We start from the raw sequence: 20,791 nt of genomic DNA, 5'->3' as shown, positions 1-20,791 counted from the left end.
CTATTTCGATAATGCCTTCAAGGTGTTTTTTCCCCTTAGGGAGTATACAGAAGGCCAGTGTGTCGACATAAAGACAGACTACTCTCAATGACCACGTGCTGCCACCCACTCACAGTTGTGGTGGTATATAACTCTTGGCCTCTTGCTACTAGTAAGGGAGTCTGGTAGTGGTGGACTGACGTGGGTGAGTGTAAGTGGTGAAAATCGTTTTCCCACACGCTGTGTTTATGAACAACGGCTACAACTATGGCTGGTGGATGAATAGCACATTATGCATTTAAATTACCTTCAAACATAGCTGAACATGAACTTGCAGTATGTGACATAACAAAGTCATTTGCACACAGACAAATATGGAAACAGTGCAAGATCATCATTTGGCACAAAAGCACGATGGCCCACAGCAAGTCTTTGGAATCAATGAATACAATAGTACAGGGCTTAAGATACATCTCGAGTTTAAAGGGAAGTATCTTACTACTATTGTCGGATGATTTACATCAAATGCTACCTGTCATTCCGAAATCGCCGCCAGTGGATGAAATAAATGCCTGCTTTAAAAAGTCGTTCATATGGTAGCACATAAAAATGATCAAGTTAAAGACAAATACGAGAATGCGAATCTCAGGAGATGAAAGAGTGTAAGAATTTGCCAAAAACCTTTTACAAGTAGACGAGAATTCTAACTAGATCATACTGAGAAATGAATTGTATAATATCATTGGAATACCTGAACAACTCATAAGTGAAATATATCCAGATATCATCAAAAGTTGTACCACTTCAGAATGGTTACATGAGCGAGTTACTGCAGTGATGAGAAACGAAACTGTCCAAAAGATAATTCTGGGGCAGAGAAAATTTAAATGTTGATCAATACCATAACTGATGAGACTGAAACTTTAAATCTTCTTACTGATTTTTTAAACTCATCGAATATTTCAGAAATGCCGCTACAGTGCCTCAAACTGAAAGTTGGTTCACTAGTCATTTTACTACGGAATCTGAATTCGCCAAAACTGTGAAATCATACAAGACACTCCATCAAACAACAGCAGAATATCATCATCAAAATCAGTATAATGACTGACAAAGAAAAAGGTCAGATGGTATTTGTGCCGTGAATGAATACCTCTAATATCATCCAGATTGCTCTTCAGGTTAAGGTGAATGCAGTTTCCAGTTAATTTGGTTTACAGCATGACCATCAAGAAAGCACAGGGCCAAATTTGAAAGAATCATGTTTTTCACGTGGCCAATTGTACGTCTTGTGCTCATGAGTTGGATCACCTCACATGTCGTTCTTTCATTTGTGACTAGGCTTTAAACCATTTATTAATATTGGTGAAAATCTGATTAGCATCCATTCTAAATCTGTGCTTGACTTGCTATTTATTGCAATGTTTGTGTCATCTGCAAGCAAAGCAGACTTAGCATCTGGCAATGTAATAAGAGAGAGGTCATTAATGTAAAGAAGAAAAAGCAATGGCCCCAAGATGGAAGCTTGAGGAACACCACACATTATTAATTCCCAGTCCGATGAAGACTTATTGCTTACTCCACAGGTACTTCACAATGACACCCTTTGTTTCCTGTTAGTTAGGTAAGACTTGAACCACTTCGGAGCGCTGCCAGTACCACCACTGTATTCTAAATACTTAAGAGAATGCTGTGATTCATACAGCCAAAGGCTTTTGGCAGGTCAGAGAAAATGTCAGTAACCTCTAATTTGTTGTATAATAAATTATGTCAATTCTCACTGTACATGTAAACTGCTTTTTCTACATCAGAACCCTTAAGGAACCCAAACTACGACTTGGGCAATATATTATTTGCAGTCAGATGCTCAACAAGATGCTTGAACACAATTTTTTCAAATAGTAAAAAAGAGTGAAGTTAGTCGATAGTTTGATGGTATCTCTTTATCCTCATTCTTATAAAGAGGCTTCACTTCAGCACATTTTAGCCAGTTGGGAAATGTTCCCCTGTTAAGAGATTGATTGAACAAATAACTTAAGATAGAAGTCAACTTGCATGAGCACTCTTTGATTAACTTCATTGATATGTAATCATAACAACTAGAATCCTTTGATTTTAAGAATTTTATAGTGACTGCTACTTCTTTGGCAGACATGAGTGTCATTTCCATTTTACTGAACTTATTTGTAAAAACTGATCTCAGGTATTCCATTGCACTGTTTACTGAACCTGATAGAGCTAAGCTATCAGTAACAGAAACAAAGCACTTGTTTAAGAGGTTTGCAACACTACAAGCACTTATTAATGTCTCATCTATTTTTAGAGCTATCTGTTGCTCTTCCTTCTTGGCCCAAATATCTCATATAGTTTTTATTTTGTTGCATGATACAATTATCTTTTTCTCATAAAAAAGCTGCTTAGATTTCTAGATTGCTTGCTTCAGTATTTTGCAGTATTCTTTGCAATGCATTACAGTGCTAACACCAGAGCTTTTCATGGATAGTAGATACTGTCTCCTTTTTGCCACATGTGATATCTTTATTCCTTGTGTAATCCTTGGTTTATTTTCAGACTTCTCTTTAATTTGAGTTACCTTTAGGGGAAAACAATTTCCAAAAAGGTAAGTAACTTCATTAATGAATGCTTTGTATTTTCCATTTGAGTCAGAAGTATTGTTAACTTCTATCCAGTGCAGGTCTTTGAGCAATCTCCTAAAATTCTCAATGTTTGACTGATTTAATACCCTTCTGTACTCTTATTTAATAGATTTTTTATCCTGTCAAATTTTAACATTTAACTCAAGATGCTGCATGTCATGATCAGACAGGCCATTTGTTATTGGTTTTGTGACTTGACTTTCTTCCCTAGATTTGTCTACAAAGATGTTATCATAGCAGTCTAGAGCATTTACATGCCCTAGTTGTAAAGTACACAGCAGCAATTAAATTGAATGACAGTGTAACTGACAGCAATAATTGTTCACTGAGAAAGCTTTTCAATAACATCATATTAAAATCACCAGCAACCACTATTTATTTGTTTTTGTTTCTGAGAGACAGAACAACGAAGCTTCCAAATTTGTTATGAAGAGGTTAAAGTTTCCTGCAGATGCTCTGTATATGCTTACTATTATAAACGACTTATTGTGAAATACTACTTCTGTTGTACAAGCTTCTAAGTACTGTTCTGAGCAAAATTTATTAATTCCAGTATTCCTGAAACTAAAACAGTTACTCACAAATGTGGCATCTCCTCCTTTCTACATATTTGTTCTACAGAAGTAAAAAGCTATCTTGAATCCTGTAACATTTAACATATGTATATCAATGGTCACATGATGGTCAGAGAGGCAGATAATATGGACTGATCTGCTGAACTCTAGTTCCTTAACACAGATATGCAACATATTAAGCTAACCCCTTAATCCCTGGATATTTTGGTGCAATAAGGATAACTGATTTTGTGCACTTGCTGAATTACAACTGGATGAGCCCAATTTTTCTGTAAGTCATTGAATATCTCCAGTTTCAATCAGGGGCTTTTTGCATGAATTGTGCGCATTAAAATTTGCTTTCTGGCTGCCTGTTTTATCAATGTGAATATCATTTTCAGCCTGTTTATGGACATGCTTCGTTTCTTCCCTCCCAACCCTAAAAGACGCTGTTCTGTCACTTGTGACAAATGGTAATGTACAATTTGTGACAGTGTCCCCTTAAGTTGTTTGTTATTAGCCCAGATAGTTTTCCTTTTCCTTTTCTGTTGAGGTGAACGTAATGCCTAGTATAGTCCCATGTACTGGTTGAGTCAACAGGAATTACACCAATATGAGACCCCATATCTAATCCATCCAGTCGTTCCACCTCTAAATTAAATCTCCTGACAGAAGAGTTTAAATGAGGCCGACCATGGCACTCAGATCAGATACAAGCCCAACACCAATATGTCAATTAAATAATTAGCTGTTGCTTGCCACATCCACTATTACCATGGTGTCTTCCCGTTTGAAGTCTTTGCAAAGAGAACCTACATCCTCTGTCACCTGACCCAGTCTTGCACTAGGTTTAAAAAACCTTGTGAACTGTTAACCTGACCCTAGTTCATCCTGTAACAGCTGGCCAACACTCTACCATGTGAGCTACCTAACAATGAAACTTTCTTCTTCCTCACAACTTTTTTTGACTTCTCAAACACTTTTTCAAAGTTTGTTGTGTCCTGCCTGCTCTTAAATCTACTTGAGGCTCATCAGTTTCTAACTGTGATAACAGATCAAACCTGTTCTCCACATTGACAACAAAACTGCCTGAGAGAAGTCTTATTCCTTCTATAACCTGTTGTCACTCCCCACCTTTCTTTTCCATTCTCCCCCCTTAACCTTTGGAGATCTCGTTTTGCCTTACTAGTTCTGTCTGAAAGGCAGCAATCTTATCCCCCTGTTCCACTATCTTCTATCCCTACAGCAAATCCTACAGAAACCAATGAGCCTTGTTTATTTCCCAAATTCCCAAGACGAACACTCATCCACATGAAAGAAACTGCAACGACCCTCACACCACACCCGAAACTAACAATCCTACAGCATTTTATACACGATGTATAAGCAAGTGTCGCGAAAAATGAAAATATAAATATTTATGCACTATAAAAATTAATTTTCTTATGAAATTGAGTAACTTTTGATAGCCTGTTTTACTTTAATAATGACATTTTATCACATAATTGATTAATTATTTTAATATACGCTGTATTCATCACACATTTAATGGAATTTATGTCTGTATGTATCTGACAGAGAGAATGGTCCTCATGCAATCAACCATGCAATACACTCTGACCTGACAAGACCAGGTACTGCAGCTACTATTGTATAATCTAATATATCATACACTTACAGTTTCTTTTACATAAAGTCAGCATCCAGCCCCACTTCAAAGCCATCCACTTATCTCTGAACCAGGGGACCACAATTTGTTCCACGGACAATACCACTGATAAGAGGACTGCACTGAAACCCTGAGAGCAAGTCTAGTATTTCCAACTTTCTCCCCTCATCCAAGTATTACCTCAGATCCAGACAACAGGCATCATTTGTCCCAACAGGCACCACACTCTGCAAGTGGCTACACCATGTTCTCTCAGTGGCTGCCAGGATAGCCTCTTCACCATATTTAACGAGACTTCCTGGTTTGCAAACTGAGTGCACATGGTGTTCCTTCCTGTCCCTGGCTGCCATTTCCCTTAGGGGTAGCGTTGTTCAATATAATTTTGAATTGCCAACGATTAACAGACCCTGCTCTCTTGTGTTTTCTTCCCCTTGAGAAGAGGCTCAGCATGTTCCCCAAGATGTGAAGAGATTCTCACTGACTCAGTTTCAATTTCATTGGAAGACAGCACCTCGAATTTGTTGGTTAGTAATGTTCTGAGTTCTCCATTCTCTGTGTATCCACTGTAGAGGGTGCGTAGATCTGCCATTGACACGCAGCTTACAGTCCAGTGGACAAGTAGCAGCAGATGGTGTAGTCCCTGCAGAAGAGACAGTATCCACAAGAGAAGACAACAACAGAGGTGCCGTCGCTATCGCTGCTACCTTAACACCAACCATGGTTGCACAGTGGTTACAAACTGCACTTATATATGGGAGGATGACAGTGGAAAACTCCATCCAGATTTAAATGCCTGGATTCAGAAACAGACAATTTCCTTCCGAATCTTGAACTTGTGCTCCATATTTAATGACCTTGTTATCAATGGAATGTTAAATCCAAATCTTCCTCCCTTGAAGCCAAAACGAGATGTCTAATGCAACTGAAAAACTTGGTGTAAAAATATTGCTTCTTTGAAACCTTTTTCAGCTTATGTTCAGTAAAAAATTCGACAATGGCGTTAATCCACACATATTAAAAATGTGTGTGTGTGTGTGTGTGTGTGTGTGTGTGTGCATGCATGCATGTCCCACACTCCTTCCAAACCATTGGACCAATCCCAACCAAAATTCATACGCACATCCCTTACTGTCAGTCTACAATCGCTTTGGGTTGAGAACCACTCACCTATCAAGTTCGGGAGATATGAAGGAAACGTTAGCGACAGCCCCGGACATTTGCACAAGCCCCGCCCATTTACCCCCCTCCACACCTACACCCCGCCACACCAACGAAGAGTGCATCAATATGATCTTTGGTAGTCCTCCTCGCTTTCGTGTTTTTTTTTTGTTTTTTTTTTTTTTTTTTTTTTTTTTTTTTTTTTTTTTTTTTTTTTTTTACTGCGGTTGTTCATACTAGAAGTGTTGTGCTGTTAGTACTACTTAGCAGTTTGTGTAATACTGTCAAAATGAAACATAGATATGCACTCTCAATAAAGTAATCATACACAAGGTACCTAATCTTGACTGTTGTGGCCAACTGCTGTCAAAACTGATATCTAACAGACATTGAAGTACGATAACATGTGTTGGAATGACACTGACGAAATTATGTACATATGTTTAACAATATACAGCTCTAAAGCTCTCAAACACTGAACAAGAACTCAAAGTAATCTCGTGTCTGCTATAAGCAACCAGTCATGAGTTCACAAGTAAAAATTCACCCATTACACAGACAAATATTAATGAAGAATGTCACTGTATAAATATCTGACTGCTTGCATTATGCATTTCTACATTATCCCACTCTTATATTGTTTAGTCTTAATCAGAAACAAACCAAGACATCGACTTTGCCTTGTTTATGCACAACATTGACTTTAGACAATCGAGATAATGGACAGCATCCTGGGCGATACTACCAATAAATATTACCCAAAAGAATTTCTTACACTACGCGAGGTGACGAAAATTTGCGCTCACTGCAGTTAACAAATATCTGATCTTTTGATATAGTGCAGATGACAGCTCATGAAATAAAAAAGACAGTGTGGATACCATTTTTAGTTATCTTTCTTACTGATGATTTTTCAACTCGCATATTAATGAACATATTTCTAATTCTATTCACAATAGTACTGGAAAAACTGTATTTCGTACTAACTACTGATTTTCTCCCTTGTTATGACTGGCATATCTGTGATACGAACAATTTTGATGTTGGAACATGCGGCAGACCATTGGTGGAGCTTAGGATATGCATTGGTGTGGAGGGGGGTAATTGGGTGGGACTTGTGCACCGTCCGGGGCTGTCGCTAACGTTACGTGAGATATAACGTCAAGAAACTGAGATGTATGAAACGTTGCCACATTGTACATGATGTATAAATTTGTCAATTTTTTCTGCTAACTCCATGCGACATATTTCGCTGACAATATCCGCAGATGCCGCTGAATTCACCACTGCACAAAGATATCGTTTTATGACACAGATCAGGAGATATGACGTCATAAATACTGAGATGCGAGAAAAAATGGCCAATCGTCCATGAAGTTTTAATAAATTTATTCTTTACTACTAAGACACTCTTACAGTCGAGTCAGTTTAAAGTAATCCATGATATCTTACAGCTCTGTTTACAGGTTTTGGGCTGATTGTACCAACTTCGATTAAAAGGTAAACGTCGTTAAGTCGGCGTTTCACATTGATCAATGCGAAATTCGATGTACCAACAGCAGTTGAAGTTGAACGAGGAAGATGATCATAGTTAAAGTTGACAGAGGTCTGAGGCTTGTTTATCTTGCACTTATCATGGTTAGAATAAAGTAACACATACTGTATTAATATATCGGCAAATTTGGATGTTTTAGATGGCACAGAAAATGAGAAATATTTTATCTTGGCCATGTAATCCTCGGCACAACGGTGTTGGTGTACTTATGAAAAGTAGAAATCGTTCTGAAGTGTATGGGGACAGGACACTTGAAGAGAGATTTCGTCGTTCAGAAGAAACACTGTGGTGGTTATTAGATCAAATCAACGAGATGTTGGAATTTCCTACTTATGAAAAAAACCTGGTCTCGCCGACAGACAGACTTCAAAAGGCATTAAGAGCATATACCAATGTCCCATTTATGGGATACCTCCTCATATTTTGTCTGACCTCCTATTGCCCAGCATAGTGCTGCAGCTCAACATCACATGGATTCAACAAGTCGTTGGAATTTCCCCGCAGAAATATTGAGACATGCTGCCTCTGTAGCAATCCATAATCGCGGAAGTGTTGCCAACTGGATTTTGCGCTCGAACTGGCTTCTCGATTATGTACCATAACCAAATCATTCTCTCGAATTACCCAGGATGTCCTTCAAACCAATCGCAAACAACTGTGGCCCAGTGACATAGCACATTATCATCTATAAAAATTCCATCATTGTTTGGGAACAGGAAGTTCATGAATGGCTGCAGATGGTAAATGATTGGTTCAGCTGGACCAGATGACCCAATAATTTCCATGTAAACACACCCCATGCCATTCCAGTGCCTTGTTGACATCCTGGGTCCATGGATTCGTGAGGTCTGCACCGCACTCGAACCCTACCATCAGCCAACGTTGATCTCAGCAGTTATTTCATGCTGTGTTAGTTATCTTTAGCACTCACAACTCTACACAAACGCCGCTGCTTTCGTTCATTAAGTGAAGGTTATCAACCAGTGTGTTGTCAATGGTAAGAGGTAATGCCTGATATTTGGTATTCATGACACACCCTTGACACTGTGGATGACAGAATATTGAATTCCCTGACTATTTACGAAATGGAATATCCCATGCATATAGCTCCAGCCACCATTCCACATTCGAAGTTGTTAACCCTCACTATGCACCCATAATAAAGTCGAAAACCTTTTAATATGAATCATCTGAGTACAAATGACAGCTCTTCCAATGGACTGCCCTATTGTACCTAGTGTACACGATACTACCGCCATGTGTACGTGCACTTATCACTATCCCATGACTTTCGTCAGCTCAGTGTAGTTATGATACCATTTGTCATAGTTAAACGTCGAATAATGACATTTGTAGATTCAGTCTGTACAAAGTGTGTACTAACATGAAGATGTAACTGGCTGCCGAAGTTGTAGAGTAATTGATGGTGTTGTGAGGTTGGATGAGAAAGGTAGCAGGTTTGCGACTATCTCTTTCCAAAAACTTTCTCCACCTTTTCTTTTATAAAAGATTCTCGGTCTTTTTTCTTGAGTTAATACAAGTATTATATGCAGTGGTCGATGTTGTTAATATAAATAATGCATCTTCTGTAATTTTTATTGCAAAGGCCAATGTCTGGAATACTACCCTAGTGGCCAGCAATCTTAACATAAAAGTCAATCTATGCCAGAAAGTAAACACAAGTTACACACTGGAAGTTTTCATTATTGTGAAACTTGGGGCTGAATATGTATCCCTGTCTCTTGTTTTTATGGATTGCCTCATGTCTGTATCTTGTTGGTAAATATTTTTTTCAGTGTTGATGAGCAGCTTTGAAAAATATCTCCTCTTCAATTCAAAAGCCATTACAAGACGAATCTTGATCTTGAAATCTATGCGATGAAGTACGTTTCTTCACAGTGATGGTAGTCAATGCAACAAGTGAATATGGCTATTATGCATATGCAAACTGACGTTAAACACTTTAGTTTATCTATAGTCAGCTTAAAACCCAAAATGAAATGAGTTAACGAGTAAGTTCTACCAGTATGTATGTTAGACGGTTGTACAGCATTATTCACTGTTCAAGCCATTGATAATTTCAGAATCGTCTTAACACTACACCCATCCACTTCTTTGCACTCTAAAATTTTCACATTATAGCCCATCAGCTCTAAAAACATATCAGTTTCAAATATTGAGAAATTAGGCCTCCTTTTCTTGGTCACCAAATCGCGGTAACAATACCCATTTAAAACTGAAAAGCAAACTGAAAAGCGCATGTACCACAGGCAGCGTTTATCATTAACTCTGCATGTATAATGAGCGCTTTCCTTTGAAATAAAAAGACTTGAGCGGTATCAAATTCCCAGTTAGCTGATAGTGTTTTTCTAACCAGCGATTAACGTCGTTGCAGCAGAGAGGAAAGTTAATTGTGATTAAGCTTCAACTGTGGTAACAAAACCCTTGGTTATCTAGCTTTTTAATCAACCTTTGTACAGCAGGCCATTCATCTGTGAAGCACAAATTGATATAGGCAGAAATGATAGCCGTCTGTAGAGCTATGGATCAGCATTGCTACACAGACATTTACAACATCGTGTTTCAGAAGTGCAAAGCACATGCTCCCAATGTACAGAACTGTCCGGGATAATGTTTTTTAATTTCGATACTGTACTCGTACATTTGTACAGTATGCATATTTCTTGGTATAACTGTTTCATAATTTCATAGTTGTTTCCAAGAATACATGGAAATGATATTATTTCCATACATAACAGCAAAAACAGGTCACATTTTGTTTTAATTTCTAATAGAAAATTGTCAAAATATATACCCTGGGAATCCCAGGTTTGTCAGCTAATTTAAGTTAAATGCAGACAGTATAAGGAAAAGGAAAACTAATGACACATGATATGTTAGTTAAGTACAGTAGCTGTAATTCACAAACGCCGATTTACCTTCCAAACAGTTTAGACATAACACTTACATCTTCTGAAAATTCTCGAAAATATACGTTTGAAACATCCGAAAATTCTCAAGAATGTATTTTTCTCCTCTATATATATAAAGGGGTTAGAGAATGATTGATTTTTGAACGATGATACTGTGGCCAAAAGGTTCTATAAAGCACATATTAAGTTTAAAGTTGACAACATAGTACGAGTTCTTTGCAGCAATCCACAATGTTTGAAATAAAAACAAATATCATGATACATGAGTACTGACACAGACAATGAAAGTTTGTGCAGAAACAAGATGAACAGTGGAATGTTAGGATCTAGAATATCAAATTATACTAAAGGTTGTGTGTGACTGGCAGCATTAAGTAGTTTCCACATAAATTGATTTGAAAATCTATTGTGAAACTTCTGGTAGTGATTCAAAAGTGTAAAATGTGGAAATGTTATCCATACGAAATTTTTAATGTCAGAAAAACATTTAACTGAGAAAACAGGGTGTATGAGGGTACAAACAGAAAGTAACTTAAATGGCGCGAAAATATCAGATCTGTTAATGTAAAAACAGGTTTTACTATAATTATACTGTTAGCTTGTTTATATGTATAACACTGACCAGATACTAAAATGGCACTGTACAGGCAAATAGGAGAAAACGAGGAGCACATGATAATGTCCTCAAAATATCTAAATCTCATGTATGGGGAAAATATTTTGCTCCTACTGAGATGAAAGCTGCAGGCGCCCCTGTCTACAAACCCACATCCAGTATCATTAACAGCCACCTAGTATAGAATTTTAGAACATGTTCTGAGCTCCATATCTAGTATCTATGGCTGAGGGCTCCATCTACTGGCTCCATCCACAGACATACATACTAGACTGACAACGATGCATCTTTTACTGAAGCCTGATATTTGGTGAGGTTAGAAGGCTGTGTCAGCAAGGTTGTATATTGGCTTCCAAGATTTTCTGAAACATAATGGCATTGTAGCCTTTACTAGGTGGTCTAACAAAGTTCTACATTTGAGCAAATATTTGTGTATTAGCTGAATCATAAATTGTAGAATCGTGTTAGAGAACTTCAAGTTGCACGTGTTTAAAGCAGATGGTAGTTTCCATAAGAACACCCAGTGAATAAAGACACTTTTTCTCAATGACAAATAGCATATTCTACTTATAGGAGCACTCTCATAAGGAGCATACTATCTAAAGACAACCCAAAGTTGATCAAAACCGATTAAATGCATGTCATTAAGCTATGGTTCTTAATACTACATTTATGTAACCCCAAAAATGTACATAAACTATTTAATCATTGCCAGTATTTCAGATAAGACAAACTGTCATGTAATTATTTAGGATTACATACAGCAAAAATATGTAAGATGTTTCTAGTTATTCTTGCATTGTGACATGTTCCTTTCCCTGTATCTTCCATCTCCTCTATGCGAAATTACAACCAAACACAACGCATGTAATAGCCATTTTGTTAAAACTCTAAAGGTAACTTCGTAATATCAGTTTATCCCCATTTCCTACAATTGTTTCATCAGTAAATAAACAGATTTTTACACATCCTTTACTCTCGCCGCCATATTGCTATACTAAAGTGCTGGCTTCAATAACGCCAATGATTCTGTGTGCGGTATTGCCAGTCTATTAAATCTTTGACTGCTGTTGACAAGTTTACTTCTCATGCTGCCTGCTGTTCCCAGGTGCTAATGACGAGTATAGTCGCGGCAGCCGGTTTTCCCCTGAGTGCTGTTGACGAGTTAATTTGCACCTGTTTGCTGGCCCCTGGGCACTGATGACGAGGATAGACACACCACTACCTGAGTGCTGATGACAAGATAACTCGTACAGCGTACTTCCCTCCCCAAGTCTCAGTAGCCTATCGTAGTTCTGGCCGCTAGCTTGTCGTCCGATTCTATGTCTGTTGTGAGCCTAGGGTTTGCACCAGATTTCACTGTTCATTGGAATTTACTTCAGCGTTCTTCGCGTCCTGTATTTTACAAATAAAATGGCAAGATGTTGTGGGTGCACTGAGGAACAGCTCATGGAGACTTACGAGGAGCAACAGTGAGGATGAACTATTTGATTTTGACAAAAGTTATAGCTCTTACAGAGAGTTGGGAAGCTGTAGTCACAAGTCGTCCACATCAGTAGCGTTGTCAGTGAAGTCTGGTGTTTCACCAAGAGATGTTAGTTGCTCTGAATCTGAAGGCTCAGAAAGTGATAGTGAAGCGCCTACGAAGAAATCACGTTTTAGCAATAAATCTGACCAGAAAGAAAATTTTCAGCCAGTTATTCACACATTGCATGACATTCTATTGGGACATGTGTGTCAAATAGGGAATGAGCTAAGTATTCTGTCAGTTTTTATGATATTCTTCACAGAAGAACTGATGAAATATATAGTTGACCAAACGCATCTGTTTTATTTATTCACCAAGGAGAATAATCCCGAATCAGCGCGTTCTTGAATATCAAAGTGGAAAGATACTGGATTTGAAGAATAACATTATTTGATAGCTGTTTGTCTTCTGATTCCTTGCGTGAAAAAACGAAAATTAGCGAATACTGGACCAAAGATATTCTTCTAAATACTTCAGTTTTTAGTGAACTGATGTTAAGAGACCACTTTTTGTTACTTATGAGAAAGTTAGATTTCAGCAAAACTTCTGTCAATGCTGGAGGAGACAGATTATTGAAAATTAGCAGCACTGCCGATAAAGTTCTTACAGCTTTCCATTGTGAATTTAATCCACATCAGAAAATCTGCACTGATGAAAGTTTGTTATTATTCAAAGGACACATATCTTTCAGCCAATTCATTCCATCCATATACATCTACATCTACACGATTTTTCTGCTATTCGCAATGAAGTGCCTGGCAGAGAGTTCAATGAACCACCTTCAAGCTGTCTCTCTACTGTTCCACTCTCGAATGGCACACGGGAGAAACGAGCTCTTAAATTTTTTTCTGTGAGCCCTGATTTCCCTTATTTTAGCGTTATGATCATTACTCCCTATGTAGGTGGGTGCCAACAGAATGTTTTCGCAATTGGAGGAGAAAACTGGTAAATGAAATTTCATGAGAAGATCCCATCAAAGAAAAACGCATTTGTTTTAATGATTGCCACTCCAATTCACGTATCATGTCTGTGACACTATCTTCCCTAGTTCACGATAATACAAAGCGAGTTGCCCTTCTTTGTACTTTTTCGATGTCATCCGTCAGTCTCACCTGGTGCGGATCCCACACCACACAGCAATACTCCAGAACAGGGCTGACAAGTGTGGTGTATGCAGTCTCTTTAATAGACCTGTTTCACCTTCTAAGTGTTCTGCCAATGAATCGGAGTCTTTGGTTTGCTCTCCCCACAATATTATCTATGTGATCGTTCAAATTAAGGTTATTTTTAATTGTAATCCCTAAGTATTTTAGCTGAATTTACAGCCTTCAGATTTGTCTGACTTATCGCGTAATCGAAATTTAGCTGATTTCTTTTAGTATTCATGTGAATAACTTCACATTTTTCTTTATTCAGGGTCAATTGCCACTTTTCGCACCATACAGTTATCTTATCTAAATCATTTTGCAAGTCGTTTTGATCATCTGATGACTTTAGAAGACGATAAATGACAGCATCATCTGCAAACAATCTAAGATGGCTACTTAGATTGTCTCCTATGTCGTTAATATACACTCCTGGAAATGGAAAAAAGAACACATTGACACCGGTGTGTCAGACCCACCATACTTGCTCCGGACACTGCGAGAGGGCTGTACAAGCAATGATCACACGCACGGCACAGCGGACACACCAGGAACCGCGGTGTTGGCCGTCGAATGGCGCTAGCTGCGCAGCATTTGTGCACCGCCGCCGTCAGTGTCAGCCAGTTTGCCGTGGCATACGGAGCTCCATCGCAGTCTTTAACACTGGTAGCATGCCGCGACAGCGTGGACGTGAACCGTATGTGCAGTTGACGGACTTTGAGCGAGGGCGTATAGTGGGCATGCGGGAGGCCGGGTAGACGTACCGCCGAATTGCTCAACACGTGGGGCGTGAAGTCTCCACAGTACATCGATGTTGTCGCCAGTGGTCGGCGGAAGGTGCACGTGCTCGTCGACCTGGGACCGGAACGCAGCGACGCACGGATGCACGCCAAGGCCGTAGGATCCTACGCAGTGCCGTAGGGGACCGCACTGCCACTTCCCAGCAAATTAGGGACACTGTTGCTCCTGGGGTATCGGCGAGGACCATTCGCAACCATCTCCATAAAGCTGGGCTACGGTCCCGCACACCGTTAGGCCGTCTTCCGCTCACGCCCCAACATCGTGCAGCCCGCCTCCAGTGGTGTCGCGACAGGCGTGAATGGAGGGACGAATGGAGACTTGTCGTCTTCAGCGATGAGAGTCGCTTCTGCCTTGGGGCCAATGATGGTCGTATGCGTGTTTGGCGCCGTGCAGGTGAGCGCCACAATCAGGACTGCATACGACCGAGGCACACAGGGCCAACACCCGGCATCATGGTGTGGGGAGCGATCTCCTACACTGGCCGTACACCACTGGTGATCGTCGAGGGGACACTGAATAGTGCACGGTACATCCAAACCGTCATCGAACCCATCGTTCTACCATTCCTAGACCGGCAAGGGAACTTGCTGTTCCAACAGGACAATGCACATCCGCATGTATCCCGTGCCACCCAACGTGCTCTAGAAGGTGTAAGTCAACTACCCTGGCCAGCAAGATCTCCGGATCTGTCCCCCATTGAGCATGTTTGGGACTGGATGAAGCGTCGTCTCACGCGGTCTGCACGTCCAGCACGAACGCTGGTCCAACTGAGGCGCCAGGTGGAAATGGCATGGCAAGCCGTTCCACAGGACTACATCCAGCATCTCTACGATCGTCTCCATGGGAGAATAGCAGCCTGCATTGCTGCGAAAGGTGGATATACACTGTACTAGTGCCGACATTGTGCATGCTCTGTTGCCTGTGTCTATGTGCCTGTAGTTCTGTCAGTGTGATCATGTGATGTATCTGACCCCAGGAATGTGTCAATAAAGTTTCCCCTTCCTGGGACAATGAATTCACGGTGTTCTTATTTCAATTTCCAGGAGTGTAGATCAGGAACAATAGAGGGCCTATAACACTTCCTTTGGGAATGCCGGATATTACTTCTGTTTTACTCGATGACTTTCCGTCTGTTACTATGAACTGTGACATTTCTGACAGGAAATCACGAATCCAGTCGCACAACTGAGGCGATACTCTGTAAGCATGCAGTTTGGTTAGAAGACACTTGTGAGGAAAGGTGTCCAAAGCCTTCTGGAAATATAAAAATATGGAATCAATTTGACATCCCCTGTCGATAGCACTTATTATTTTATGAATATAAAGAATTAGGTGTGTTTCACTAGAACGATATTTTCTGAATCCGTGCTATGTGTCAATAAATCGTTTTCTTTGCAGTACTTCATAATGTCCAAATACAGTATATGCTCCAAATCCCTACTGCAAATCGACGTTAGTGATATAGGCCTGTAATTCAGAAGATTACTCCTACTTCCCTTTTTGGGTATTGGTGTGACTTGAGCAATTAGGTATGGATCTTTCTGTGAGCGAGTGGTTGTATATAATAGCTTAATATGGAGCTATTGTATCAGCATACTCTGAGAGGGACCTGACTGGTATACAATCTGGACTGGAGACCTTGCCTTTATCAAGTGATTTAAGCTGCTTTGTTACACCAAGGATATCTCCTTCTATGTTTCCCACCTTGGAAGTTGTTCTTGATTGGAATTCAGGAATATTTACTTCGTCTTCTTTGGTGAAGGAGTTTCGAAAAACCGTGTTTAATAACTCTGCTTTAGTGGCACCATCATCAGTGAGTTCATCGTTGTTATCGCCCAGTGAAGGTATTGACTGCGTCTGGACACTGGTGTGCTTTATGTATGACCAGAATCTCTTTGGGTTTTCTGCCAGATTTCGAGGCAGAATTTTGTTGTGGAAATTATTAAAAGCATCTCGCATTGAAGTACACGCTATATTTCGAACTTCTGTAAAATTTTGCCAATCTTGGGGATTTTGCGTTCTTTTAAATTAGGCATGCTTTTTTCGTTGCTTCTGCAACAACGATCTGACCCGTTTTGTGTACCATGGGGGATAAGTACCATCACTTATTAATTTATGTGGTATATATCTCTCAATTGCTGTCGATACTGTCTCTTTGTAACCATTCCACAACTTTTCTACATTTAAATGATCAGATCGGAAGGAGTGAAGACTGTCTCTTAGAAAGGCATTAAGAACATTTTTATCAGCTTTTTTAAATAGATATACTTTGCTTTTCTTTTTGATGGTTGTAGGTGTTACGGTATTCAGCCTATCAGCAACTGCCTTGTGGTCGCTAAGCCCTGTATTCGTCACAATACTCACTATCTGTCCAGGATTATTTGTTGCTAAAAGGTCAAGTGTGCTTTCGCAACCATTTACGCTTTGAGTGGGCTCATGAACTAATTGTTCAAAATAATTTTCTGAGAAAGTATTCAGTACAATTTTGGACGACGTTTTATGCCTGCCTCCAGCTATAAACGTATAATTTATCCAGCATATCAAGGATAGATTGAAGTCACCACCGATCATAATTGTATGAGCGTGGTACTTATTTGAAATGAGACTCAAGTTTTCTTTGAACTGTTCAGCAACTATATATTCTGAGTGGGGGTCAGGTAAAACGATCCAATTAATAGTTTAGTCCGATTGTCAGGTATAAGCTATACCCATACTATTTCACACGAACTATCTACTTCAACTTCGCTAGAAGGCAGTCTACCTCTGACAGCAATAAATACTCCACCACCAACTGTATTTAAACCATCCTTTCTGAACCGTGTTATTTCGGCTGAACTTATTTCCGGCTTCAGCCAGCTCTCTGTACCTACAACTATTTGAGCTTCAGTGCTTCCTATTAGGGCTTGGAGCTCTGGTTCTTTCCCAACACAGCTATGACAATTTACAATACCAATCGTTTCTACAACTACCTTACTGTGTTTTACCTTCCCATTTTCTGACAGACGCCCCTTCTTTGGTTCCTTGAGACCCTCTAACCTAAAAAACCGCCCAGTCCCTTCCACACAGCCCTACCCGTGTAGCTGCCTCCTGTGTGTAGTGGACTCCTGATCTATTAAGCAGAACCCAGAAACCCACCTTCCAATGGCGCAAGTCAAGGAATCTGCAGCCTACACGGTCACAAAACCGCCTGAGCCTGTGATTCAGACCCTCCACTCAGCTCTGCACCAAAGGACCACAGTCAGTTCTATCGACGATGCTGCAGATGGTGAGCTCCGCCTTAATCGCAGAAGCAAGATTGGCAGTCTTTACCATTTCCGGTAGCCGACCGAAACCAGACAGAATCTGCTCTGATCCAAAGCAACACACATCATTCGTACTGACATGAGCCACCACCTGCAGTTAGCTGCACCCTGTACTCTTCATGGCATCTGGAAGCACCCTTTCCATCTCCGGAATGACTCCCCCCAGAATGTACACAGAGTGCACACTGGCTTCCTTCCCCTCCTTGGCAGTCATGTTCCTAAGGGGTCCCACACACACCTAACGTTGGAGCTCCCAACTACCAGGAAACCCACCTCTGTGAATGCCCAGACCTTGTGGGCCGATAAGCTACCTCTGGAACAGGGTGGACGACTGCGTCCAGCTCAGAGACATCGTCAGCCACAGACAATGCCAGAAACCTGTTCATCAAACGAACCAGGGAGGCTCTACGATCGGCCCTTCAGAAAGTTTTTTGCTGACTGCCAGTCTTTGGAATGATCTCCCACTTGACCACAGGTGAAGGGTCAACCTCAGTGCAGGCAGTAAATGGGGCGGTCACAGCAGTGGACCGATTGGAGGACATGTGGGAAGTGCTCAACATCCCTTGCACACCACGTTCGATCCCCCACAGTGACACCCCTTGGCAGCAGCGTCAAGCTGTGTGACGGAAGCCAATGCAGCCTGGAGCTGTGAGCAAAGGGTCACCAACTCAGCTCTCTTCTGTACACAACAATCTCAGTTCCTATCCATTACTGCAGTCGCTCCTGTTTGAAGCTCGTAAAACAGTGCAACAAACGAACAGTGTACTCGCCTTATTAGCAGCGGGAAATCGAAGTGCTCTCTCACTAACGGTCTAACCAACACTGAACTGTTCTAACCAAACAAACAGAAGCCTGTAAGATACAAGGGCTGATACAACAGTCGATAGTAACAGCGGTACTGTACACTACACTGTTTTTGAAATAAAACATTGTGCCTAGTAAGCACTTGAAGATGCAATAAATTACAAAAATAAATTAGTAACTACACAGATACCTGAAAATAAGTCGCTCCTGTATGAAGCTCGTAAAAATATATAACAAGCGAACTGTGTACTCGCCTTATTAGTAGCAGGAACTAGCGGTGCACTCTCGCTGACAGTCTAACTGACACGAACGCAGTAGATTCGGAATAAAAACATTTGTGTTATGTAATTGCAAAATTGGCTATGTCTTAGATTTTATTATTTATGCAGGGACATCAATAGAAACTGAGTTTCACAATTTGGGGAAAAGTGGTGACGTAGTAGCTGTAATAATATAGCTCTATTTATAACATGAACATACCTTCTACCTCGATAATTGGTATCAAGCCCAGACTTATTTTTATAGCTTCACAGTCATGGGACAAACACATATGGTACTGTCTGTAAGAACAGATGCAACATGCTGAAACTTCAGGAAAAACTCTAAGGAGGAAATAGTCTATTTATGTACACTAATACAAAGTTTGGTATAAAATGGTGTGACAAAAGGGAAGCGTGGATGTAACACCACATAAATTGTCGACATGGGAAAGACTGACAAAAATACTGAGAGAAAATTAAGGAACCACAAAGCATTGTAGATTATAACTTGAATATGGGAGCAGTTGACTGTTCTGATATGCTGCTTTGCTCTGTCAGATTTATACAAAAAACAATATTGAGGTATACAAAGTTCTTTTTTCACATTCTCGATCTGTGTGTTTTAAACGCTCATGTCCTACACATATCACTAACAGGTCATAAAATGTCGATAGGAGAGTTTCATCTGTTGCTGGTAAGAAAACTTATGGAAACGTATGTATCAGAATGCAGAAAAGCTGGTAGGGGAAGGTGCTCTGATGATAATCCTCTAAGGTTTGTGGGAAGGCATTTTCCAAACAATATAAAAAGTGAGCATTACAAGAAAAGTACATTAAAGCATAGGTGCGTGTGTCATACCCTTTTTGAAAATTACCACACAAGAAAGAATTACTAATCACAGCACACAACGACTACAATAATGCTATCAGAAAGAAATTTCGAAAAAGAAAAAGATATAAAAAAGGAAAAAACAAAATAAAAATATTTTTTAACTTTGCCAGTGCCGATCTAAAGCCCGGATCAATAAGAAGGATGGAAGATATATTCACAAAGTGTAGAAGGAACTCCTGAATTTACAGTTCAGGACTGTATAACTGAGTTTAATGCGCTAACAAAAAGACAGAGATTTCACAGCTTTCAATTTTTGGAAAATCTGTTGAGCACTTATGTGAAAGCACAGCACAAGAAAATATATCTGTGGTGGACAGTCAGTCATTTCCAACGCTTCCAGATTATAACAGCACTGATTATGATCTGCAAAGGACAGCTACATGTGTGCCTGAATGAAACATTTTACACAGTGTACCCATTGCAGGTAAGGAATCTGACATTGTTCACAGTAAATTCCAGTGTTGTAGTGCGATATGAATGATGATCTGTTTGTTGCTTACTTCTGTAAACTACGTAATACGACGTTTTGAACTACAAACACAACATATAGTTATCTGTAATCTATGGCTCATTTTATTCGTTCTTGAGTTAGTACAGTGAGGAACCCATAGAGAAATGCTGATGTTATAAACAGGTATGCAAGAAAGAACAGTAAACTATTGAGGTAAGTCTAACAAATCACGTTATTTTCGACATAATCTACAAAAATCGTATAAAAAAGCTACAAGCAAGATATAATTCTTAGTGACGAAAATTGTTTTAACGATTCAGCTTGATTCTTCAGTAATACATCTGCAGAGAAACTATGTAGTTCGAACATTTATTCTGTGTCAGCCGTGAGAGGACACAGTACTTCGCCTGCAGTCGTAGTTACTCCAGAAATTTTCAGTACATTGGCGGTGAGGCAGCGTGGGCCACTCTGCCCCCCGGTGGTGGTTG

This window comes from Schistocerca cancellata, chromosome 8, assembly GCF_023864275.1.
Source record: "Schistocerca cancellata isolate TAMUIC-IGC-003103 chromosome 8, iqSchCanc2.1, whole genome shotgun sequence".
Classification (NCBI taxonomy): domain Eukaryota; kingdom Metazoa; phylum Arthropoda; class Insecta; order Orthoptera; family Acrididae; genus Schistocerca; species Schistocerca cancellata.
Note: the sequence above shows the minus strand (reverse complement) of the source record.